Source organism: Camelus ferus, chromosome 3 (assembly GCF_009834535.1).
Source record: "Camelus ferus isolate YT-003-E chromosome 3, BCGSAC_Cfer_1.0, whole genome shotgun sequence".
Lineage (NCBI taxonomy): Eukaryota > Metazoa > Chordata > Mammalia > Artiodactyla > Camelidae > Camelus > Camelus ferus.
In genome coordinates, this window is record NC_045698.1 from 13,014,203 (window position 1) to 13,042,098 (window position 27,896).

Consider the following 27,896-nt stretch of genomic DNA (forward strand, 5'->3'; position numbering starts at 1 on the left):
AATGCCATGCTGTTTTGATGACTGTAGCTCTATAGTATTGTCTGAAGTCTGGGAGAGTTATTCCTCCAGCCTCTTTCTTTCTCTTCAGTAATGCTTTGGCAATTCTAGGTCTTTTGTGGTTCCATATAAATTTTATTATGAGTTGTTCTAGTTCTGTGAAATATGTCCTGGGTAATTTGATAGAGATTGCATTAAATCTGTAGATTGCCTTGGGCAGTGTGACCATTTTAACAGTATTGATTCTTCCAATCCAGGAGCATGGGATATCTTTCCATTTTTTAAAGTCTTCTTTAATTTCCTTAATCAGTGTTTTATAGTTTTCCATGTAAAAGTCTTTCACCTCCTTGGTTAGATTTATTCCTAGGTATTTTATTACTTTGGGTGCTATTTTAAAGCAGATTATTTCTTTACTTTCTTTTTCTGTTGATTCATTGTTAGTGTAAAGAAATGCAACTGATTTTTGAGTGTTAATCTTGTAACCTGCTACCTTGCTGAATTCTTCAATTATTTCTAGTAGTTTTTGTGTGGACCTTTTAGGGTTTACTATATATGGTATCATGCCATCTGCATATAGTGACACTTTTACCTCTTCTTTTCCAATTAGGATCCCTTTTATTTCTCTCTCTTGCCTGATTACTGTGTGTGGCAATTCTTAAGTCATTGTCTCTCAGCTTCAACTCCATTCTCTCCACTCTGCTTGCTGATCCTGGAGCTGGAACTCAGAATTGCATTTCTGCCCTGTCAACAGTCTTTCCATTTGGCTCTGCCAATAAAAGGTATGAGAGGAAGGTCGCAAGGCTGGAGGAGGAAGAGACTTGTTCCTTCCTGTCTGCCTTACATGAGCTTCCTGTCTGCTTGTACTTCATGTGAGCATCACTGCTACATTTCCTCACCCCCAGGGCAACAGTTATTTCCATAGCAGAGGCTGAATTGAATCAGCAATTTTGCCAACAGTTGCAGAATCAGCCTCGCCATTCTTTCCATCCAGGGACACCAATTCAGTCCCTCCTGAGAGATTTGCGTTTCATATCCCAGAGGCCCCTCCTTTAAGTTTCTAAGATTTTTGCCATTGCTCTCTCGTTTCCTGGGCATGTCTGCTGATGGTTGTTTCACATAGTTGCTACCTCCATGATAGATACCTTAGCATTTCCTTTTCCCCCTTTTTACTTAGTCAATGATTTCTTAATTCTCTCCATTTAAGTAGCTGGTGTGGTTTCAGTCAAATTGTCCCTGGCTGATAAATACTTTCACACAAACAAAGATTTTTCTTTAATTCTCAGGAGGTTAACTGATCACAGGTTAAGAAGTGCTTAATCAGTGGATCTCTAAATTTATGTCTGTTCTAAAATTCAGTGATTTTTAAGGATATGTGATCAGGGACATAATAAAGACAGAAAATGATCAATGAAAATATTAGTGAAAATGTGAGAAATAATTGTGAAGATGTAAAACAATCATCAAGACTATTCTGTACCTATTTTGAACCAGGAATGGATTATAAACAGAAGTGATTATTTATAGGGAAGTAGAGGAGAAAAAGGAACATTTGTATGGGATGGAAGTGGGGGAGTAGTCTTGGCATATGGTCCGTAGGAATAGAAGACAGATTTTGACCAGCTGAAGGCAACAGGAAGCAGATGAGTTAAAAAAAAACAAAACACATCTTTACCAAAATATATTTTTTTATAAGTGCATGTACTAGAACTACGAAGAAAATTTTTAAAAATAACCACATACCTGTGGAGTCACTCTTGATATGCCACAGTATTTCTTATCACAGAAATACAGTTGTTCAAATTTAGCACCCAAAAGAGATTTGCGGCAAGATTCTGGCAGTCATTTCTGCACATCCATAACTGTCAGTGGAGTAATTGCATTGTCACTATTAGGAGGTGGTTATCGGCATGTTGCTTTTATAACAGAGGAGCTCCTATTTGTGACATCTCAATTCTCCCACTCCCTTCTTTTTTTCTGACAATAGAAAAAAAGTCACCATACATATCTGGGGTTAGGGGCCAGAGATTGCAAAAAAGCGAAAAACCCAGCCCCTTCCCCTGAGGGTCTGATTTCAAGTAAGGGAGACCTAATCAAATGTAATAAGACTTGAGTAAGCCACGTAAGAAAGTAAAGGGAGAAATGAGTGCTAGCACTCAAGGTGGTCCAGGACACAGTAATGACTGGTCGTTCTCATTGTCTTTCCAAATATGGTCTCCTGTCTGCAGACAAGAGATAAGTCGCATCTTAGAAACATCCTTTCACTGTTGCAACTCATTGCATGAAGTCTATTGTTTCAGACTGTGTAACATTCAATAGGGTAAGAAAAAGAAAAAAAATAATTTGGAACATCTTATTCTGCCCTTTAGTCCAGGACACTGGAGATGGGGCTGAGTGATAAGAAGCCCTGTGGGACCATCCTTAGGGCAACACAATTCAAAGTGACTGCTACTCCCTTAACTGCTACTCCTGTAAAAAAAGAAAAAACACACCAAAAGGAGAAGTGTTTAGAAGGGAAACCTAATCAGTTTATACATTACCCCAAAGAAAATGCTCCACTCCTTCCTATGTGAAATGGAGAAGATAATGAGCTAGTTTTATTATATTAGAGACTGGTTAATTTAATTTAATTTAATTTTGCCCCCAATGATTGGGGAGCAGGCGGTGTCATCACCTTTCTAATCATACTTTGCATCCCTTCCTGTCCCCTTTAGTCAACTCTCTTGAGCCAACAGCGTAGGTCCACGCACAGCAAGGTCCAGGCTGTCAGGTTCAGCGTGGTAGCCTCGGACCTCTTGTAATTATTGAAATTTAAGTTGATTTAATGAAAAGCATTTTTAAAGAAGATTTTAGCTTTTTGCTTCATTGAACTGGCCAATTTTCAAGTGTTCAATAGTCACATGTGACCCGTGGCTGCATCTTAGATAATACAACATTCAGCAGCTTGGTGTTCCAAAGAACGCTTCTATCATTTCAGAAATGTAGAAGTGTAGACTCTAAAGCATCGACCTAATAACTATTCTGTGAAAGTGTCTTTCTTCCATTTTTCATCCTTATTAACCCAGTGTGATAAAAAAAAATTAGTGCTTGTAACAGATAATGTTTTTCCAATTGCCACAGTAGTAATTGTTGTGGAAGAGATGGAAGACTTAATAATGCCTCCAGTAGCATATTCAAAGCATTATAGCTGAAGCGTTACACTGCAGAATGACAGACAACGTGTTTTCCAAAGACTTGAAACAGAAGATTTGGGACTCATTTGCAGGGACTTGCCTTATGAAGTAGCAGTGCCACCAAGTGTTGGGTGAAAGAGGTTAAATCTTTGAAACTCCTATATATAAAATAGATAAACAGCAAGGACCTACTGTATAGCACAGGGAACTATATTCAGCATTCTGTAATAACCTAGAATGAAAAAGAAAAAAATACGCATATATATATATATATGACTGAATCACTATGCTGTACACCAGAAATTAATGCACCATTGTAAATCAACTATGCTTCAATTAAAAATAAGTAAATAAAAATAAAATAAAATAAAATTTGCTAAGCTTTAAAAACAATTTTTGAAAGATATATGATAACATTCTGATTTAAAAGAATTAAGAAAATTAGTCATATTGGCTATTAAGCCTTATAGAATCACAATTCAAAGCCTTATATATCATTATTCATTTATCACTGATTTTAGAACATAGTAAGATTGGATATAGTTACAAATATACTGCACTTATTATCCCTTTTATTCAGATAAAAGAGAGATACAGCATAGCAATTTGGATTGGCTTGATGATTTTCTCCTTTGGTTGGCTCATGTTTAGATACTCTGAAACATACAACCCTCAACTGCAATTCCATGTGACGTGCATCTAAGGATGAATTCTTAAATCAGTGGCATTGCCTGTGATCTTCTACATCTTTCTGGTTCTTTTTCATTTTCCCAGTCCTCACAACCTAACTTCCCTTCCTGCACATTTGCAGATCACAGTCTGTCTCTGTGGAAATTTCCATCCAAATGATGACTTGCATTTTAAGACTGGAAAAACCATAGGCAGAAAAATGGTGGTTTTTATTTCCTGGGTTGTCTTTATCACAGATTGAAGGAGGAAAGTCCAGGGCTTCTCCATCTTTTTTTTTTATAACTGCAGCAAAAGCCTATTTCACTTGTCCTCTGTTGCCATGGTTACAAGCTTTCCCATTCCAACAGGTCAATACAAGCTTTCAGTTTACATAAGGTCATGGGTAATTCATCTCAGCATTGCGCTAACAAAAACCCAGCTCTTCTCTCCTCATGTAAGAGGATAATCTATCAAGCCCCTGAAAGCACAATTAGTTCTGATTTCCATAATTTATTATTCTCAGTCTCATTCTCTTGTTTGTGGCTTTGTGCTAATGTTCAAGTACTTCAAATAAAAGACAGGTTTTGGTACTATAGCAACCTTAACAGTTCCCTATACCACTAAAGCTCTAAATTGGCTATTTTGCTAGCAACACTCCATTTATTTTATAATGAATATATTTAATAAAGCTATTATTTAATTAGGCATCACTTAAAAAGTATAATACAGGTCAAGTGGGAGAAATTTTGGCCAAGTATTAAGACATCTACTGATACATTGTTCTCATTGTTCACCAGCGACAGGTATGTTGTTGGCTTTTAAATGCCCAGTAAGAGCAAATAATGGAAATCAAGATATTAACTTCATTGAAGGTATGGTCAGATGGAATTCTGTTTCTTCGGGGCAGAACAAAAGATTTTGAGCTCGGGTAGTGGCAGGGAATGAATGAGAATCCTTGTAATGAGAGGCAGAGGAAAGATTATCCATTATATATGAGAACAGATTTTATGTGAATAGATTGAAAAAAGCACACATGCATGTACACACATAAGCACACAATATATCCAGCCTTTTCTTAGAAAGGGATGGTTTTCTATTCATATTTTTATTTGCATAAAATATGGATCAGGAAGGTAACAAAAAGGTGAACACTAAGGAGTGGTGAGGACTTTGGTGAACTGAAAGGCCCGATTCATATAAAAGTGTTCCCCCCGACGTTTTTCAACTTTTCGGTAACTGTAAACCGTATAGGTAGTATAACCATACATCCTCATATGCCTGGGACTGTCAGGTTTCATGTCCATGGTCATTTTCTAAAGCATCTTCATTTAGGTGGCAGATCACATGGTCACCCTACAAACACAACATAGAAGTGGAGCTCATTTATATCTGGGTGCCAGTTTGGAATCTCTTGTACTAAGGTTTCCCCAAACAGTGTGCTACATGATGACAGGTTAGTAGAAATCTTGTCCTAAAATGAAAGGAGGTTGTAAAAACAATTTTCAATTAATGGAAGAAATGTGATTTCTCTGATAAAAGGAAGCAGTGTCAATAGCATTGCTTTACTGAGAATTAAATTTTTCAAATGTTCTTACAATTGATAGCATTTGTAAATTTTTCAATGATTTGCCTAAGCTGGTTAAAACAGAGCTTTCACATACATAAAGTGCAAGTATCTTCTGGACACCCCTATGTGTAATTATTCCTGCTTTATCTTCTTGGATTAATTCAGTAACTTTCACACTCTTTTTAGCCATTGAAACTCCTTTTACAATAAATATTAGACAGACTCCCACTGTATAGTAGCAGAGAAGCTGTGACTGAAGTCTAAGAAGGTAGTGGAATGGAGGCATCTGAGCTGTTCTTGTTCTGCATCCCTTTGTCTACTCTGCATCCTTCCACCAAGGTGGCCCTAAGAACACTCTGTAGAACTCTAGCACTCTGAAAACATGATCTCAAAGAAACACCAGTCTAGTGGGAAAAATATGGACTTTAAAGTCAGACTTTGACCAGAATCCTCACTCAACGTTTAGAAATGGTGTGTCCCTGGATGTAGCTTAAACTGGGTTACTCTCTGATAAACTTGAGATGTAGGGACGAAGTACAGAATTCATGATGTAATTAAATAGTATTTCTGATGCCTGTGGACCATTCTCAAGGTTTACCTTTCTGCTGTCTAGATTCTCACCCTGCCTGTGAATCTGAATCACTGGGGATCTTTTTTTAAATAGACATGTCATTTTCTACTCAAAACCTACTGATGGAGGATCCTCAGTGTTTGGACCCATGAATCTGATTGTAAAACTGCCCAGTTGGCCACTGTTAAGAACGACTGCACTGTATTCTCTTATACAAGTATTTTTTACCTCTGTCCAAAGTCTATGCATCCATCATCTCCCACTCTTCCCTTACGCCTGACTTGAAATATTTATCTGTGGATGGTAAATTGGATGACAGCACAATCTCTTATAGCCAAGATGTCCATGTTCCAGCCCTGGTGCTACCAGTGATGAGCTAACACTGGACACTTTACATCTTTGGGCTCCAGTTGCTGTATCTGAAAAATGGGCTTGTGGCAAGCAGCAAATCAACATTTAGACTGGTGCCTAAAACATAGTAAGTAGTTCAAAATATTAATGCTCATTACCAAAATTACTTGGGTATTCTTTTCTCTATCATTTTAAATCCAGCCTTGAACTCATTTTTTCTTTTCTTAAAAACAAAATAAAAAACACAAAAAGTCAAACACCCTTCAATTTGCATAATTTTTAAAAATGAATAGCATTCTCTGAGTAATGCAGATTAAAAATTTTGGAGACATTTTATCCTTCCCTATTTGGCTTTTATGTGCCATAAGAGATGTGCTCTTGAACCTAGCATCTATAGTACAGAAATATCCAATTGACAAGGGCTTTTATCTTTTTATCTTTAATTCCATTCTTCAAATCTCTTTCTGAATAATATTCCTTGGTATCTATTTTATGATTATATCACTTCTTAAATCAAAGAGTATTTAAAATATTTCCAGTGCCTAACAAACAAAATACAGTGTCCTTAGCATGGATTTCAAATATAATCCTGATAAATGATTCAAAGAAGTAGAGGATGCCATGAGTGGAGCAGCCTTGCCATTGGTGGGCAATCTGAAATTGAACATTTTATAAAGTTGTAATTCTTGATACCTTAGGAGAGCATTAACAGGTTTCTTATGTCAGCAATAAGTGAGATGTTTGTCTCTTTGATATGTAATCAGAATTGTTTTTACTTTTATCTACTACTCAAGTTTTGCCTACTCACAAAGTGGGTCTGTTCAGTGCTTCTCCAGTTATCTTGTCAATGGATATGTAGAAGTAGGTGGTGTTTCTAATTCCACTATTCTCTCCCTCTAGCACAATGTCGGATTCATCATAATCTTTGCAAAACTGTTTGTTGAATGAATACATGGATGAATGTAAGAGCAATCGTCACTCTTTATTGAAATTAACAGACATAATTTAACTCTATTCTGTACATTTTTAGGTGAGGGCACTGATGTATTATTCTATATAGCTAGTATAGGAATCATGGCTTTGAGACGTGTTTAGTATTAATGATGCTGAGAAAAATTTTCCCCTTCATTGTACTTTAACTGAATAACTGTTTTGTATACAAAGCATTTAAGGTACAAGTGTAGATACAGATAACAGTCCATGCATTTCTTGATAAGCTGAGGTCTAATTATAAGCCTTTTGCAGGTTAAGTGCATTGAGCATTCTCCATATGAATGTATGTATATGTCTTACACATAAGAAAACAGACTCATACATATACATTTGTAGGTATGTATGAGTGCATGATAGATGTATATAACAACACTAATAAAATTGTAATTAAAATTATTATCATTATGAAGTACATAATAGTTCTAGACTGGACCAAAGGAAAATTATTACTTATTTTCTTCTTATGTTTAAATGCAGAATTCTTACAGATACAAAAATTCTTTTGCTATAAATATGGTTCCAAAATACACAGAAGTCTTCCTCTTATAAAAGTGTACCTAAACTGTACAGAAAACTATGATGTCAGTTAAAAAAAATTGAAGACAACACAAACAATTGAAAAGATATACTGGGCTCATGAACTGGAAGAATTAATATTGTTAAAATGACCATAATCTCCAAGGCAATCTACAGATTCAATGCAATCCCTATCAAAATACCAATGGCATTTTTCACACAACTGAAAAAAGAATTCTAAAATTTGTATGGAAATGTAAAATACCCTTAACAGCCAAAACAATCTTGAGAAAGAAGAACAAAGCTGGAGGTATCATGCTCTCTGATTTCAAACTAGATTACAGGGTATAGCCATCAAAACAGTATGATATGAGCACAAAAACAAATACAGAGATCAATGGAACAGAATAGAGAGCCCAGAAATGAACCCACATTTACATGGTCAATTAATCTACAACAAAGATGGCAAGAATATACAATGGTAGAAAAGATAGCCTCTTCCTACTGCTTTGTTCATTGCAGCATTATTCATAATAACCAGTATGGAAGCAACCTAAGTGCCCATCCATAGATGAATGAATAAAGATGTGAGATAAATATATATGTGTATATATATACAAACACACACACATATATATATCACTTCTTAAATCAAAGAGTATTTAAAATGTATAATATATAATGGAATATTATTCAGCTATATAAAAGAATGGAATCTTGCCATTTGAGACAACATGGATGGGCCTAAAGGGTATTATGCTAAGTAAAATAATTCTAAGACAAATACCTTATGATTTCACTTATATGTGAAATCTAAAATGAATACAAATGAACAAAGATAACAAAATAGAAGCAGAGTCATAGATACAGAGAACAAACAGATAGTTGCCAGAGGGGAGGAGGGAGAGGGGAGGAAAGAAAAAGATGAAGGAGAGGAAGTACAAACTTGCAGTTACAAAATAAATGAGTCACAGGAATGAAATGTGCTTTGTCAATATAGTCAAAAACTGTTTAACAAATTTTATGTGATGTTGCAACTAGACCTACAGTGACCATTTTGAAATATATAGAAATGTCGAATCACAATGTCATGTAACAGGAACTAACGTGGTGTTGTAGGAAGACTATACTTCAAAACAAACAAGCAAGCAAACAAACTCGTAGGAAAAGAGATCAGATTTGTGGTTACCAGAGGCAGGGGTGGAGTGGGGGGGATTGGATGAAGGTGGTCAAAAGGTACAAAATTCCACTTATACGTTAAGTAAGTACTAGAGATGTAATATAAAACATGGTTAATATAATTAACACTGCTGCATGTTATATAGGAAAGTTGTTAAGAGAATAAATCCTAAGAGTTCTTATCAGCGGAAAAAAATTTTTTTTCTTTTATTTTATATTTATGAGATGATGGATGTTCACTAAATTTATTGTAGTCACAATTTCATGATGTAAGTCAAATCATTATTCTGAACACCTTAAATTGATACAGTGTTTTCAATAAAATTTCAATAAAACTGAAAGAAAACAAATTAAAAAAAAAGAAAAGCTAAAAATGATACTAAATAGAAGTTCAATAATGAAAAGGGCAATTGAAAGTTTTAATATGTATAACTCGGATTAGTATTCTAACTTAAACATGCAAGATTAGACTTGCTAAATAATACTTTTCCTCTACTTGAGCTGTAAGGCAAAGCATTTTAATGTTAATCTATCATTTTTAACCAGCTTTACTTTTGGGATATTTAAAAATTTCTAACATGTTTGTTTTCCCTTGTGTTCTTTTTGCTCTTCAATCCTTTATTTTTCTTCCAATTATATTAGCCAGATGGCTTACAAGGATCCAGTTCTCAACCTTATGATGCCTTCAGTTGCTCACTTGATCCAAATTTCTGATATTTAAGGGAAAAAAATCTAGTAAGAATAAAGATCAGATAATTATGTTTCACATTTAAATTAGTTATTTCTAAATACTTAACAAGCCACATATAAAAATAAGTATCAAATAATTGACTAATATTGGAGTTAAAATTTTATTTAGGGTCAAATGTCTTCAAGTGGACTTAAATTTAATGAATCATTATATATCCAGAAGTCAATATAAACTTTTTTTCTTAGATTGATTTTGTTGTAAATGTAAGCATAATCAGAGTAGATGTTGGCCTAAACTCCTAATCAATTCTTCCTATAAAATTGCTTGATTAATCAATCCAATCCCACTGATATTATTAGGTTTCTCTTACATTTATTAAATAGAAACATAGCCTCTATCTGAGTTATCAATTCTGAGATATTGATTATCTTGTCTCACCTATAACACATTAATTAATGTGCTTTTAAAAAAATATGTGTTAATATTTTCCAAGGCAGGGTTATTGACACACATTTCATTTTCATTATGTCTTTCTTTGAAACTGTTTCTTTAATTGAACCTTAGATAGTTCATGAAATTTTTAAATAATGGATTTTGCTTATAATTTCATTAGCTATTATTAGCATGGGGATATGATATATTACATTATTCAAGTTTCTGATTTAGAATCATGAATATGTATTTACTTAGTCAAAACTCCTTTCATATAACATATAAATTTTATAGTTTTAACTTCTTTTGTTGCACTTATTTCTTGTAATAGTTATGTTAACATTTTTAATGTATATTTTTATTGAAGTATAGTCAGTTTACAATGTTACACTGAAGTCAGACTCATCTCTCCTCCTGACTGCTGCCTGATTCTTGGACCAATGTGGAGTTCAGTCATTAGACAACAGGGAATTGCCTGTTAAGTAAGCAATCAGTCCCTGTCAACACTTGTCTCTTTGTCTAGCATTTCTGGGCAGAATTTATGCAATTCATGAAAAATAGAGCCCTCAGATTTTTCCAAGATCTTACTATATTTGACAAAATTGATTTGGTTTTCTTTTAATATGAATGGTATGAGTGCTATAAGATGGAACAAAGTACAAAATAATATGCAGAAAAAATACATATGCATATTTGTTTACACAGGAAACAAGCCCATGAATACAAAAACGGTGGGGTAGGAGGGCTGTTAGTTCAGATGTAATTAACATAATCTCATCTCTTGCCCCATGAGGTGCTCCCTACGTCTTTTGAATGGATTGAGTTGGAGGATAGGAATTCTACTTGCAATAGACTTACAGGAGAGGCTGTGTATTATTTTCCAAGGCAACAGTCTTAGGTCGGATTTCCCTCAAGCAGGCCCTGAAACACGGATTTATGTGAAAGTATTTACTGAGACATTTCCAGAAAAAACAGTAGGGGAATGGAGAAGTGGAAGCACACATTGGAAAGAAGTCAAACAAGGGAGTGTTTTCAAGCTGAGTCCCACAGAGGGAAGTTCTGGCTCAATCCCGCTGGAGAAATCTGGATTAAAGTCCAGTATCAGAGATGTCTAGACCAGGGAAGGGTAACTAGGGTTCCTAGCCCACTACACTCCCCAGTTTTAATAAAAAATGTGCTGGCAGGAGGAAGGCACACGCTCCCAGTCACTGTGCTTCTCGGTTCACCTCGGAAAAGTGACATCCGAGGACAACTTTGCCATAAAGAGATCCGGGTGCCAGCTTTGGGAAGTGGTACACACCAGAGAGAAAATACTAAGGTTAACAAAGCACATGTGGGATTAGTACTAACAGATTTGAGCAGCAACTGGCGGTCACAGGATGAGGATTACCCTTCCCTTTAAGACGGTGGTCTGGGACGGAACGCACAGTACCTCCGAGTACACCTGCGCTCGGTCTCCTTCCCATTCCACACCATGCCGTCACCGTTGTACCTTGTACGCACGTCTAATATCATTCCTATATTTATTGTGTTACATAGCACCCTTAAAAATACTTGTTTATATTTATGTCTGTTTCTGCTGCCGGCTTGTAAAATGTCTTCATGCAAAGATGGTGTCTTAATGATTTGGAATCTCATTTCTAGAAAAATGTATCATGCATAGCAAATCTCAGAAAACGTGTATCGAAAGAAGGCGTAATTATGAATCAATAAATTAATAAACTAACGACTGAAATGTAACTTTAGAAAACCTGCCTGAGATAAACCAAGTTATGGCTTTATAAAAAAATTTTGCCATAGCTGGTCTCAAATTTCAGTGATTTCATAATTTACCCAGCTAACACTAGCATATACCCCATATGAAAAATACTCTGCTTGGTGGAACAATTTCAGATCTGTTGGGATAAAAAAGCATTAACATGTTGACATATATTTATTTTTATCTTTATAATACTTTGTAGTAAAATTTTCCATATTATTTGTTCACATTATTGAATCACCTTTTCACCTTATTGAATTTCACTGTGTCTATATGCTTTTATTTCCTTTTAAAAAATATTTTGAATGTCTTAATATTGTTATGGTGTTGTACATAACACAAACTGAAAACAACTTATTCAAATTATGAATCAAAGAAGTCAGACAAGATTAACCAGAGACAGAAGATTTCACATAAGAGACAAAGACAAACATACAGAGTTAACTCTCACTCCTGCTCTATACTCGTCCTCTCTCAGAATAAGTAAAAGAATAACTTTGGCTCCCATCAGACAGTAGATAATAAACAAAACCATCAGGCAGTAATTTGAAAAAATTATTTGGGAAATTTTAGATTTTTAGAGAGTCTTCCAATTTATATATATATATTATATATATATTTTATATATATATATTATATTATATATATATATATTCTTTTTTAAAATGAATGTTAGTAATTAGTTAAGATGAGTGCTTTGGTTGAACTCAAGGTCTAAAGAAAGAAGAAAATATTCATACTTATATGGCTATTATAACTTGGGGGCCAAAAGCTGACAAATACAGCCTTTATTCATCATCACTTGTGAACAATTCTAAGGTCACGTGAAGTTTTTGAAAAGCAATTCCATCCTTACCCCCAAATTTTTTTTTCTCCCAGATGCACAAATTATTTAATATTAAGAAATATATTAACGGATTTTATTAAGGATAATAGTTATAAGAGAAAATAAAACATGTAACCATCCTAACATATGATTAAAAGACACTTTTGTGAAAGATACATAAAAAATATTAATGGTGGTTTTCTTTTGTGGATAAAGTGATTTTTACTTATACATTTTTTGTTGACCTGCTATATGTCTTGTTTTTTAACAAAGATTTTCATTACTGTTAGTAGCAGAATAAAAATAATGATATAAGAAAAATATCCTACAAAGAGCTACTTATTTGAATCTTGCTCTTAAACACAGGCTGGTTCAGGTGAGGCTTAGAGCCACCAGGGGCCACATAAAGTTGCTAGAACTTTAGGTGAACCAAAGAGGGGTATCCTGTAAGTCCGTCCAAGGTAGCATTGCAAAATTTAAGGACCAAAATCAATACAAAGAAGTAAGCTAGTCAATTTATAAATGATTTGCCCTGCCATCCCCATTCATCTTGCTCATTTTTTAGTCTTCAATATCACTTGTAAAGAAAGAAAATATTGCTGACCACTCTATCCATTATATGGTTTTCAATAAGCAGTTGGAACCACGCAGCTTTGCTTTTTGTCATTTGTAGCATTAACCACAGTTTGACATTTATTTATTAAAAATTGGATGAATGTTAGACGGAAAAAGTGAATGGATAAATACATAGATGAAGTCAAAATAGAGGGCCATGGGAAAAATGGATGGAACGGGAATAAAAAGAGAAACTGGTGTCTGAGACAGACATAGTTATGAGAAACAGTTCAACATAACATTCATTACTGAAAGAATAAAACAATAAACCTTGGGGAACTTCTCTTCAGTAGAATCCCGTGAATTTTATATAAAAATTTGGCAGCTTATAAGAACTCATCAAGCTGGAAAGAAAATCAAGCAACAGTATATACTTCAAGTCATTTGGTTAAGGCACAGGATAAGATCAAGGTAGAAATTGCTGGATGTCTAAAAAGCTGCAATATAATTAGTTGATATGTTCTTGTTGATGACTGTTGCCTCTGAAAGCTTAATGTTTTAAAAAATGACTAAAGCTAAGATCAAGTATCTTCCAGAACATAAAGTAAATTTATTATTAGATTTCCTAATAAATCAAACCTATTATTTAACCATATGTTTGATGAAATATTCCTTTCTATTCCTTCTTAGGAGTGGTATCACAAATTGTTGGTGAATATAATTGAAAGAATTGTCCATGTATTAGTTGGATCGTGATGTTTTTCTTCTTTAGTTAATGTGTTAAATTATCTAAGATGTAAGTCTTACCTTGAATTCCTGGGGTAACTCCAACTTTGCCTTTATGCTTGATCTGCTTTCTTAATTGTTAGTTCCTTTTAAAATAGGCTCAATTCTAAGTCTGATATTATAAAAACTAGTAGCGTAAAAACACAAATTTAGTAAACATATTACTTATAAAGGCTTTCCGACAGACTACAAATCATGTGTAAAGAACCACCCACCAATCAACTATTGATGAAATAAAAAGGGGTCATGTGCAACTTTCATGAAGAGTATCACCACCACAAAGCTAGATTCTGGGGAATGGCTTTTTGGGGGAGATATGGTTTTTTATATTTGTTTTGGTAATGCAGAATTAAAACAAAATAAAAATAACCATGATGAGCTTAAATTGTTTACATTTTATGTGAGAAAGAACATTTTTTACTGACTTTTGCTCTGACTTGCAACTTCTCACAAAAGCAATGTGAGCATTTACACTTTAAGACAAGAATGCCACCAAAGCTCTTCCAAGGAACGTGTAAGCTTTTTTTCTGAGTAATATAAGTAACAATTGCTGAACAGATTCTCCACTACTAATTGTAATGACAGTTAATTTATTTCCTCTTTTGTCTGGACCTAAAGTTGTATAATTCATACTAATAGCACATAATGAAATCTACACCAATACTCTCTGAAGGAGTGGTACTATCCGGGGAACGGCTTTGACTAGAAAATCTAGGTGGTACTTCAGCATCCCATTATCCTAGTCAGTATCCTCAAATACATATCACGTTGTAAATGCTTACTAATTTTTCAATTTTGTAAAATGCAAAAGTGAAATAACCTAAGAACAGACAAGAAAAGGGTAAAAGAGTTTTTCTATGCAAGTCATACATAAGAAAATGGCTACCAGCAGGAAAACCTTATTCATCACATTTTTGTGTGAGTTTAAACAACGTATATTAAGTCTTTCTTTTTTTAAAGAATAACCCTTTAATGGGAGAATCAAAGACAAATGATTTTACTTGTTTGAAAACCTACTTTTGTCCATTTGTAAAGAAGAGAAAAATTTATGAATTTTTAGACACCAGTATTTGTATAATTTTACAGGCATTCAACATTTTTCACTCTTACACTGTAAATTTATTTTAATGCAAATTAGTTAATATATCAGCTCTGAAACCATATCCGTTATTTGAAACATCCCTTTCCCCTAGTTCTTTCTTTAAAATCTTATGCCACTTCTGTTGCCTGAGCTTAATTTAAAATCTGTGCTTGTTCGTCCTCCCAATATTGTACAGCCAATTCCTAACCCCCTGGGTTTTTACCATTCTTCCCCCAACCCCGACCCCAGTCTTCTACGTTATTTTCTCCAGGAGTGAATACATTGATGGAAAGGCTTTCCTTTAATTATTGACCTTGAACTGTGGAATGCATTAGAGAATGAGAGAAAAGCTTATTCGTCTGAAATGTTGCCCAGCTGTCATTTTCTGTAGGCTAAATTAATGAGCATTGTTGTTTAGACACCTGGGTTATAGTTCCTGCTCTACAGCCAACTAGCTGAGTGACATTGATCCAAGCCCCCTTGGGACCTCAGTGCCTTCATCTCTAACATTAAAGATTTGTACTAAATTATCTCTAAGATCCTTAAATTTTTAATGGTTTTAATTATCAACTTCATTCATTTTTTAACTTCCCCTCTTTTGTCTGCCTTGGGGATGTTGACACCTCCATTTCTGTGTAAATATCCTGTAGGATAATAAATAAAACTCAAATTTATAATTTTTGCTGCTCAGGGAGCTATGGTAAATAGCACTGAGTGTGGAGAATATTGAAATTAATGAGTAAAGTAGACTTTGCATTATCTATGGATTTCATTTATTAAAGCTAATTCCTGCTTGTAATGCCAGATCTTGACTGTAAAGTTACTGTACTATATTAGATACATGTAATTGCTCAGTTTATGATGAATGCCTTACCGTAAAACTAAATTAGCAATATGAGGATTGAGGTCTTTGTTTGTGATTTAGGCATTTATGAAAAAAACAATAAAACCTTTATCTCACCTCTCCATATAGGTGCTGCCTTTGTATTTTGCTTTGTGTACTTATGTTAGCAATTACCATATTACATGACAGTTGTCCAATTTCCTCTTATCTCCCTTGACTAGATTGAAATCCTCAATGGTAGGAACTATGTCTTATAAATCTTTGTTTCCTCAATGTCTAGGGGAGTGTCTAGTTGAAACTGGGAGCTTAAGACATGTTTTTTGAATGGGTGAATGAAAATCCACTTCATAAAATAATTCAATTACACAATCCTAGTCTTATTTCAAATATACAGTGAAAATACACATGCATGTCAGCTTGATTTTTTATGGTCTGTTCCATCAACAGAATACTCAAGTGGAACGTTATTATTATTGTTGGTGGTGGTGGTGGTTAATCTGTAGCAGTGGAGAATACGACTATTAGTTCAAATTTGTTCTTCTGTTTTGATTTGTGGTTAAGGGACCAGAAGTTTTACCCACCATTGTTTCTGTATCATCAGAGCAATGCCAATTCAATGAAATAGGGAAATAACACATCGATACTGCTATGAGAATAGTTCTGACTTTGGAGACCCCATGGATGCATCTTGAGAAGCTTCAGGGGTTGAGAGCTGCTTGTCAAGTCATTAATCAAAGGTCACATGCATAGTAAAAGCGGTACTTAAGAATATAAACTTGGCTTTATATGCCAGCCCTGTGTCTTAATTACTGTGTGGACATAGGCAAATTTCTCCAAGATTCAAATTCTAATTTGCCAAATGAGAATGAGTGTTAAATCTATGTGTAGTGAATGTATGTCATATATTTGGCTCCAGAAATCTTTTTATTAACTGAGATATGATTGACATAAACATTGTATTAGTTTAGGGGTACAACACAATGATCTGATATCTGAAGGCTAGAGGTGTCCACAATCATACAGGTTGCCTGATAGATAGTGTGCGCCAGATTCCTTGCTGATGAGTCTGGGACGTGGGGGCATCCAGGTAGTCCTCATTCTGGAACTCCCTGGCCAGTATGAAGAAACTCCAGGATCCCTGGAGATCAGGCTTCCTCTAGGAAGAGCAGGTGGGGCTGCAGCTCCTGGGACCTGACTGTGTCATTCTCTGAGTTCAGCATATCCCAGCCCATCCTCTCCCTGCCCTTCCATCAGGACCTGCACTAACTCCCCCCACACACCCAAGGTTTCACATAGTGCACCCTGCGGGCTCCAACTGTCCCCTGTTTGCCTTCCTGGGAAATCCCACACACCACCTACCTGAATCAGGTACGAGCTCTGTTCCCTAAGGTTAAAGGGGAAAGAAAGGGAAAGAAAGAAAGAAAACAAAAACTGAGAGCTTGACTTCTTATTGTGATGAAGAAACAGAAGTCTCCTTGGGGAACACAGAATGCCTTTCTATAGTAGCTGGAAATGCTAGATTTTTTTTCCCCACTTACTCAGTCTCCCTTTCAACTAGACCAGTGGCATCTAATGTATACATTTCTGATCAGTTTACCTGTTCCAGATTTCAACTGTGCAGATAGTGATGGGGGAAAGGAATTGGAAGCCTCACTCTGGGACAGGAGACGTAGTGCTGGGATAAGGCTGCAAGGTAGAGTTCCCGACACAGAGGTGAAGGACTTGGCTCTTGTAAATAGTGCTGTTGTGAACACTGGGGTGTGTGGGTCTCTTCCAATTAGAGTTTCCTCCGGATATATGTCCAGGAGTGGGATTGCTGGATCATATGATGAACCTAGTTTTAGTTTTTTAAGGAAACTCTATGCTGCTTTCCATATTGGCTGCCCCAAACTACATTCCCACCAAGAGTGTAAGAGGGTTCCCTTTTCTCCACATCGTCTATACTAAAAAAAAAATATGAAAAGGAATATAAATATACATGTATATGTAAATACATATAAAACTGAAGAACTATGCTGTACACTAGAAACTAACATTGTAAATTGACTAATTTTAAAAACTAAAAGTGGAATTAACAGAAAAAAAGGGAAGGACTTTTATGTTGATGTGGGTAGAAGTTGCAAATATACTGAAGTTGCTGATGTAAAATTGTATAACTGCAGCTTCTAATGCTCGACTACATCAGTTCTTTCTTCATCAGTGAGCTCTGCTCATAATTTAGGGAATTATTCTTGGAAGTTCAGGCCTTGAGTCTGCTCTCCAGCTCTCCCAGCAATTCAGAAAGCTACTGGGTGTCCTTAAACAGTGTCTGCATCTGCTGCTTGTAATCACATCCTGGGGAGTAAGACATCTCAGACAGTTGTGAACTTAAATGAGATAAACTGTGGAAGAAATCCGGGAGAATTTCTGATTCGTAGATAAATGAACAAATCCATGTTGGGGACCTAAAGCTGGGCCTCTTTATTCCTTTGCTGCCCTTTATTTTTTCCAACACGCCATACTGCTCCTACCAGGACAAATGGCAAAGTGGGTAAAGAATGATGAATCCTTATTCTGTTTGTATCTAGTTGTCTACTATACAGAATAATCTCAAACCACAGGCATCCATTTAGCAGTACGTGGACCTTTATAACTTAAATTCTCTAGAACAGGGAGAAGACTAGATGTTAAATATTACAGTAAGTCCTGGTGACAATGACTAATGGCTCAAAGGAAAGAGCATAATTCTTTGTTCACTGGCAAGAAGATAAGTTCTTTCTCTCTCTCTCTCTCTTTTTGGAAAATGGATATAAATAAAAGTCTAGCCGTTTCTACTATAAAAGCAAAGAAATGCAGGCTATAGAGCACAGAAAAGAGAAATATGGCCAAAAATGAAAACAGATGAAAGAAATGATTAAGGAGGAAAAAACAGAAAAGCGCCAAAAAATGGAAAAATGTTATTTATCTGCCCTTAGTCCACGAATGTATATTTGGATCCTCCAGGAGTGCTGGCCCTTGCCAGTGGGCACGTCTAGTTTCCCATGTGTAGGAGGTCCTTGAATTCTGTACTTTTGACCTTCAAACAGCCTGAATATTAGGATAATGAACATTGACTCTCAAAATGTATTCAGTACGCCTACTTAGACTACTTTGATCCGTCCTCTGTGGACCTGCTCTAACAGTTAACAGTTCCACATGGAAGTTCTGCCATCTTGGAATAGTGAGGTTTCTGTAAGCCTATATTTCAATATTTCTTTGCAGATCATTTCTTACTGGTTTCTTTGTAGCCTCGTGATTCTGCAAAGTCCCTCAAAGACATCCAAGGGGGCCACGGAGAGAAGATGACAGAGGTTCCATTTATGTCCATAGTATATGTTGTCTCTCCAGATCATGTTTGGATTGAAGAATGCGTTCTACTAAAAGGTTGGAATAGTGTCTTATCATATTCTCTTCATTATTTTATGAAAATCAAGGAGTGACAAAACAGCAAAAATTAAAAAAGTGACCCACAAATTGATGTCCACTGAGAAAATCTGGGAATCACTGAAACTGAAAAAAAAAAAAAAAAAAAAACCAAGATTTTATTCTCAGCAAAATGATCAATAGATATAAACTGTTGAATGGTTTTTAACTGTCAAGGAAATATCTCAAATTAAAGAATGTGTTCAAATACTGGGAATGTTTTGGCAATATTGAGCATTAAATTTCAAGTGTGATTAGAGCCTTACTGGTATTTTTTAACCTCCTTGAGAACATAAATTATTTCCATAACTTGTGAGTCTTTTTGGACTTTTGGACTTTGAAATTAGTTTGTGTTTCCAGAAAGAAGCCATGTAAGAAAACGGACAACACACACTGCTGATTTCTCCCTCTTTGGTGTGTACCACTGAATACACCCTATAGTCTACTGTTCTGAGACGCTGTGGCATTATCTTATTCATTTTTATATTCCATTTAAAATCTAATGAGTGCTTAGACCATGGATAGCATTCAACAAATGTTCTTACAGTGACATACATTTAAAGGTAAGACAGATCATGAAAGGATCACATACTAAATAAACATTCTAATAATGAAGTTGTCCCCAAAGAAGCATTAACCAAAAATTCTATTCTGTTCATTTAAAAAAAAATTTGAGTGGGGGAGGTAGTTAGGTTTATTTACTTATTTATGTATATTTTAATGGAGGTACAAGGTATTGAACTCAGGACCTCCTGCATAGTAAGCATGTGCTCTACCACTGAGCTATACCCTCCCCCCACCAAAAACTCTAAATATGTGAAGTCACTGTGCTAAGACCTTTGACCTTTGGTGGCTGGAATAGATGTTAGTGGGGAAAAGTGAACAATTGGGAAGCAAGAGGTTTGGTTTGGGAATACAGATTTTGAATTTAGGTAGGATTGAGTGCAAATCCTCCTTGTTATCTCTTAAACTTTGGACAATTTCCATAAAATTGCTAAATCTCTCTTTTTCAAATTGTAAAATGTGAATAATGAGATGTGTCTATATCAGAGACTGATATATTTCCTTTTTAAAAGAGCTGATTTAAAATTTAGGTATTTGTGCTCCTAAATTATTCCATAATTTAATTTCATGATTACATTATAATTAAATTTATTAAATTAACTTAAAAGTGTACATAAATTTGATAACAAAAGTAGTGGAGGGAAATATCAACTAAAAAGTAAGAGTCTCCTTTGCTTTGCTCAAACCTAGCCCCAAAACCCAATCTTTGAGGTGTTCCAATTTTAAACATTTCTGTCATATTTTTTTCCTAGTGGTTCTCTTCCTAAGCGTAAATTTTATGCTTATGTCTCTATTTCATGATTTATCAAGTTTCAACAATAACTATGAACTCACCTATGAAATATGAGGACTCTGGTTCACATAAACTGACTTCTGCCTCATCCTTCACTCTCTGTTAGTTCGCATGTTTACTTTTAGTTATTCTCTTGGTTATATTTATTGATCTACTTATGTACTTGATTCTTTATTTTCTTTATTCATCAACATTAGACTTTATGTCCTGACTCGCCCCCATGTTAGATGAAGTATTCCTGTGTCATCTCCTTTTCTCCTTCTTCAGACTCCTAAGTCCCATACCATTATTTTTATACTGCCAAGCTTTAAAATACTCTTTTCTACAACTATAGCCTGCTATGGTTGTCAATTTATAGATTAAGCACGGAAGACGGATGCAGGTTGGACACATTGTACTTCTTATAGTATAGAAACTTCCATTTTGTAACATGCTTTGTTCTTCATTAGATAATGAGTTTATTGAGATCAGAAATCATCTACACTTATTTCAGTGAATATCCTCACTATCTGGCACAGTTACTGGTTTGTGCAAAGCACTGAAAGACTTGACTGGGATGGCAGTCAGTATCGACAAGGTGAGCAGTAGGGCACAAGGCCCTGATCGGCGGATGACTTAGTACTTTAATCCCAGATGCATTGGCAAAAATAAAGCTGGGAACTGGCCTTTAGAGAACTGGGTTATTCAGTGGCTTGTTGAGTCAGAGAAATGTTAACAGGCAATAAAGCAGACCAAGTGACTGGAACGCGTGTGGTAGATGGTTCAAAGGGGAAGTTTACTTCCAAGGAAAGGGAGAGAGAGGACAGCACCCAGCGTTGGATGCCAGGTGGGAACAGACACAGTAGCAGTGCAGGCAGATGCTGGTCTCCAGTCCAGCTGAACCACTACTCTCATTCTGCTGCTCATCTGCGGGAGTGACTGGAAGCTTAGGAAAGGCAAGCTGTTGATGAGAAAGTGATGCTTTCTTCTCTTTCAGATAGAAAACTGTTCTATTTTAGTGCTGATGCTTTCCCGCAACCTGCATAAATAGCAAGATCTCATTTAAAATATTACTTTAATATAAAAATTGTTGCAGTGCTAAATGAGCATAATTATGTGAAGTTTTAATTTTATTTTAAGAGGTTCCTACTCTTTCTCTAAAACTTCAGTAAATTCCCACATAGATAAAAGTAATAATAGATTGAGAATTATTTCAATTCCATTTTTATTGTCTTTCATTGAGAAATGAGAAAAATTATCTTTCTACTACTCATTGTTGTATACCTGTTGTCAATATATTATGAATGTCACAATATTGTGATGTAAGTTACACGTTTGTCTTTATAAAGTGTTAGAAAATGTATTAAAACTCAGTATTTTCTTAGACAAAATAAACTTTAAAAACATGAATATCAGTATGTGTCTATGACAATATATAAATAAAACAATTTTTCTCCAAATAACAGTTATCAAGAGATATTGAATATACCTTTTTGTGAGTGTCTTGTATACAACAAATTAAGCTTATAAGATCGTATACTTCATCACAAGTTTGAAAACAGGACTTCTTCATATCAGCTACTTACATACCCTGATATCAAAGTCCTCTGTTCCTGCCTGATCTTGCTCTACTCAACTGGAAGACCAAAATCTGAAGACTCAGAATTTTCTGTTTTCATTTAATTATTTCCTCATATGTTTGATTGAAAAATAATTTATTACATGCTGGCTAGATCACCAGGATTTGGTTCCTCTTATTCTGTTTTTTAACATCTGCTTTCTTCTCCAAGTATTGGCATCCCAAATCCCCCAGTTCACATATTTTAAGTTTGGCAAACCCAGACAGAAAAAAAATAAATGCAGCTCTCTGAAGGATTTCAACATGTTTGGGCATCGTGTCTCACTGGCTGGCTTAGCTCAATGGGCCTGCCCCTCAGTCCAGTGCTGGGACAGTGCAGTAGCATATGGCCAAGAGGCCTGTAGGAGAGAATATACGATCGCCCACTCTAGGGTCACAGGTCCAGACTGGTGTCCAGAAGGTAGGCTTGACCATGTCTAAAGCACTTGCGTTCAGTACAGGGAAAGTTGTTCCTTAAAGGAAAGTCAAGATGCTGCTACCAGAAGGAAGTGAATGGATCTTGGACCATGTCCCAAACTCACAGACGTCCGCTGCACTGCATATGTACCCTGGAGTTAGAATTTGGCTCTCAACCCTTTATTAATACAAGCTTTAATAATACAGAATCGATGGTAATACAGACATATTCTCTACGAAAGAACACATATAAATAGCATAAAAATAATTTCAGATGAAAGCATATATTAGTCAAATATTTATATTATTTTAAACATTTTCAAAGCAGGTGATAAAATTGATTAGCCAATCACAAATAAATCTATTCATCAATCTTATTTATTCATCAAACCATATAAACTTAAACCCCCTTTACTAGGCAATACTTTTTACCTGAAATAAGTTGTGCTTAATATATGAAGATTTTTCAGATATAAAATTTGAAAGCTAATAAAATTCATTAAGTAGTTTCTGTGATTTGGACTATTGGTTAAAGACACAGACTACATCCAAATCCAGACTTTATCACCTGCCAGCTGTGTGACCTTGAGGAAGTTACTTAACCTCTCTGTTCTTTACTTCCCTAACTTGTGAAATGAGGCTAATTTATAACTGCTCCTGCCTCATAAAAATATTGTGAGAATTAGTAAAAAGTAATATATTTAAAGTGCTTAAAATGGTATCTAGGACCTAGCAAATGCTAGATCAGTTTTAGACTTATAATTACTGTTTTGATAGAAATATATACTGAGCACATTTTCATTCTTGGGCTCCATAAGCTTTATAAATATTTTGATAAAAATTCTAGGAAATTTACATCTTCTTTTCATCAATTATTTAGCAAAGTAAAGCAATTTTCCAGAATTCAGGCATCTTTTAAGTGGCAAAGCCAGAATTAAAAGCCAATATTCTCTAACGCCAAAGTTTGTGGTCATACCAATTATAATATTCTGCCTTTGAAGTAAGTAATATAGCGTGACAATCTCTATCAAGTCCCCTGGGATACAAAGACATATTCCAGCCCTCTTAGTATTACATTCCCAATCTAAGTTTTCACAGAATTTTTTTTTCTGAAACAGTAAAAATAATTCCAAAATTAAAAAGTGATATCTGAAAAATATCATACACAAAATCTAAAACCTGTGTGTGTGATAAAGCATCATACCGTTAAAAGCACATTGAAATGTTATACCGGTGTTCACCTCTAGGTGGTGGAGGCATTTCTTCTTTGTAAATGTGTTTTTCCAATCCTAAGAGGAAGAAACAGATAATTGAAAGAGAATCGAGTGGGAGGAGAGCAAGGCCATGGAGGTGTGGGACCAGCCCTAGTGCTGGAATGCTGATGCGTGGAGCCATGGTGAGCTTTCCCCCCGGGAGTCTAATTCCCTAAGAATTAGCCAGAGTCAAGGATATGAGTCAGATTCTTAGGGTCCCAACACATCATGTTAGAAAAGAAAAACTTTGCTTATTTAATGTAAAAGCATCCTCTGTTGTCATTGTTTGAAGCTTTCTCCTTTCAGAGCTTCCAAATCCTCCCCTGGGTAGTTGAGGTGCTAGCTCATATACAGGAAATGTTTTAAATGAAAGAGTGCTGTGAATTTCTGTTGCCAGGATATGTAAATCACACACACGCTCTCTCACACACACACATACTCAGTGGTGGGGTGGAGAGTGGACAGCTTGGCAGATCAGAACAGCTTGTATGGGGGTGGCCTCACATTTCAAGTCAAGGCTGCTCAAGTGGGGAAGATGACAAATGGGGAAAACAGATTGTGAAATCTAAGCTCAAGGGAGAAGAATTTTTCAGTAAGGGAATAAAATCAAATATCCAGCTTATGGTTTCCGGCTTGGAAAGAACATTAAAGATGATCTCTTCCAATATTTTCATTTCAAAAATTAGAGAATAGGATAAAGTTAAGTGACCTCTTCAAGGTCACACTGAAAAGAAAGAACTAAACTTTAGGTTTGTAGCACTAAGAGTCTCCCCTCTACTAACGCATTTGGCCCCACTGAGTTTAAATGTGAAACAAACGCAATTCTGTTGGAGAGTGATACGTATTTAGTTCAGTAGTTGGGATTAGATAGAAGAATTTTCCCATAAAACATTTCTGTAATAAAAGAGAGAATACGTAAATTCTTAGATTCTTATCAGAAAGAATATAGCTTTCTAAAATGATGATGTCTATCATTATTTGTACTTTTGTCTGTCCTGGTGGCAGCCAAATGTGAGTCAGTGTTGCTTTCTTATAAAGTAAGCAATTCTAAAATCAAGAATATTTTGTCTAATTTAGAATAGAATTCAAGAATCCTCCAGTTGAGCAAAAGAGATATTTCTCTCTTTCCAGTGTAGATACACTACAATGTTAGTAAATGCTAGTAGCACTGGTGGATATGGTACTGTTCGTAGATGTTGCAGTGTTAGTAGACACTGTGGTGTCAGCAAATAGCATTGTGTTAGATACTGTAGTGTTGGTAGATATCACAGTGGTGGTAATTACGGTAATCTTGGTAGATACAGTGTTGTTAATAGGTATGGTAGGTACAGTATTGTCAGCAGATAGACCAGTGTCGGTAGAAATGGTAGCATTTATAATACCACAGTGTTGTCTAGCCTCCTTACTTCCTGGTATGTGTATATCTTGAGAGCAGACCCCAATACAATCTCCCTCTCAAAGTCTGTTTCCAGTGATGCCATTCTAAGGCCACTGATCCTAGGAATGGTTCTAAGAAGTTGACGATAAAGTGGGATTTTACTGATGCAACACCTACATTACTGACAGCAGACTGAAAATGAATAATTGCATGACATGCTGTAATTATGCAATTGTTAAAATGTTCACCCATAGAGAACTGGGGTAGGGTACTGTCAAAGAGGATGCTTTAGCTTGTGTACTATCTCTGGTCCTGGAGAAGAAGGAGGGAAACTGTAACTATAAGACTCTGGAATAGGGTACCTGTTTTGGGGGTCACTGATTCCTTGAAAAGAGACATGGTAGGCAGAATTTCTAAAATGGTCCCCCAGACATGTACAAGAACCTATGGATATGAACAGATACCACTCTCATCATTATGCCATATTATACTGCACAGCTGACTCTAAGACGGAGGGTCATCTGACAATTCAGATGATACAATTACATGAGCCCTTAAAAGCAGCTTCTGATGGTAAAAGAAGTCATGGAGATTTGAGACTGGATAGGACTCGATGTGCCATTGCCCGCTTGGAAGATGGACAGGACCATGAGAAAAGGAGGGGAGGCAGTCTTACAGAGCTAAGAGTCTCCTAGCTGATGGCCAGGAAGGAAATAAGAATGTTAATCCTACAATCACAAGGAGCTGAAATTTGCCAAAAGTTTGCATGAGCTTTGAAAACAGATTTTTATTCCCCTAGAGCCTGTAGGTATGAGACTAGCCCAGCTCACATAGTGATTTTGTCACTGTGAGGCCCTAAGACCACTGGACACTGGACCTACAGAGCTGGCTGTTGTCTTAAGTTGCAAAGTTTGTGATAATTTGCTCCAGGAGTGACAGGAAACTAATGCAAGAGATAGCAAGAGGATCAGGGTGTTTAACCATCAATTTACTTTAGGTAAATGTGCCCGCTTTCTCCATATTTTTCATAACCAGTGAATCAGACACACAAACTCACAGATTCCTGTGTCTGTAACTCAAGAGTTATTTTCTCCATTTGTTATTACAGATAATTTTTCAAGCAGAAAATTTCCATAAATGTTAAATTCTACTTCTTCTGTAGCTCCCCTCCCCACCCACAGCTAGACTGGATCAATAAGTATACTGTGAATTGGACCCAAGTGAAATTTTCCTGCATCAAGATTTCAGATTTTTAGCTCAAAATTCCATCTCTCTGTCTCTTTTCCAGAATGTACTGTGCTTCTTGGTAGGTATTACAGTGCAAAATAGGAACATTGTTCCCTAGAGTTGCTGGATGTGTGTTCTATTGCTTTCATAAACTTGACAGAGATAACCATACCTACAGAATGATAAAATTCTGCTTTTAAGTTATTTGAGCATCAGGGGCATATTCTGATATGTGTCCAGGGTCTGTTTGGTGTAGCTAACTCCTTAAGCGTTCCAGAGACAGATGTCTGAAGATCATTTCCAAGCCCTGTCACATAGCCTGCATCTTAATGACACATTTGAATGAGGAGCCATATGTAAATTCTGCACCAGTTAAAGGACTATGACTTGAAATGAAAGTGAATAAATGGTCTAACACAGCAGAAAGAATTAAGATTTCATTATGAAGTCTGTTAAACCCTATATATAGGAGGAAGTCTATTTTTCTTTCTGTTTTCAAGGAATCAGACTATCTTTAAAAAAACTTTACTGTATGTGAAGTGTATCAGTTAGACATTTCTAGCCCTTCTATGACTTTTTTCTTTGGCTTATTTGTTTCATACATTAAAAAAAATCCTTTGTGGCCTGTGCTTTAGAATTCACTGGTCATACTCAGGCCAATCAATGCCTTTTGCTGTGATAGCGTTGCTCCTGATCCTCACAATATGCAGGGCCACTCTCTGTTAGAGCAGTGTTTGACGAGTTAAAAATAAGTGTTCAGAATTAAATGCAAAAGCGTTACTTCTAATCATACGCAAATTGCTACTGGAGTGTCAGAGATGACTTCTTACCAATATCAGGGAATTCTAGCTAAGGTTATTAAAAGAAGATCTACCATGATTTTTTTTTTAAACTGTTTGACTTACATTACAGAAGAACTATACTATTAATTGGGACATTTTAAACATTTTGATAGGGTGCAAAATCTGCTTTCTGAGTAAATTTAAGGTTTTATTTCCTGCACCAAAGTCCTGTGGACATAAAACTTCATTTAAATGTTCCACCTCTATATATGTACATATTTTTCAGTATCTTTGTAATATGGTTTTGTAATATTATGTATAGCTGTTCAATAAACATTTTCTTTTTCAGACTTCTATCCTCAACCTTGATTAAAAAAAAAACAAAATTAGAAAAGGCATATTTTCACTAAGAGGGTTAAATTAAAAATATCTTCCTTTTTAGATTTTAATATTTTCC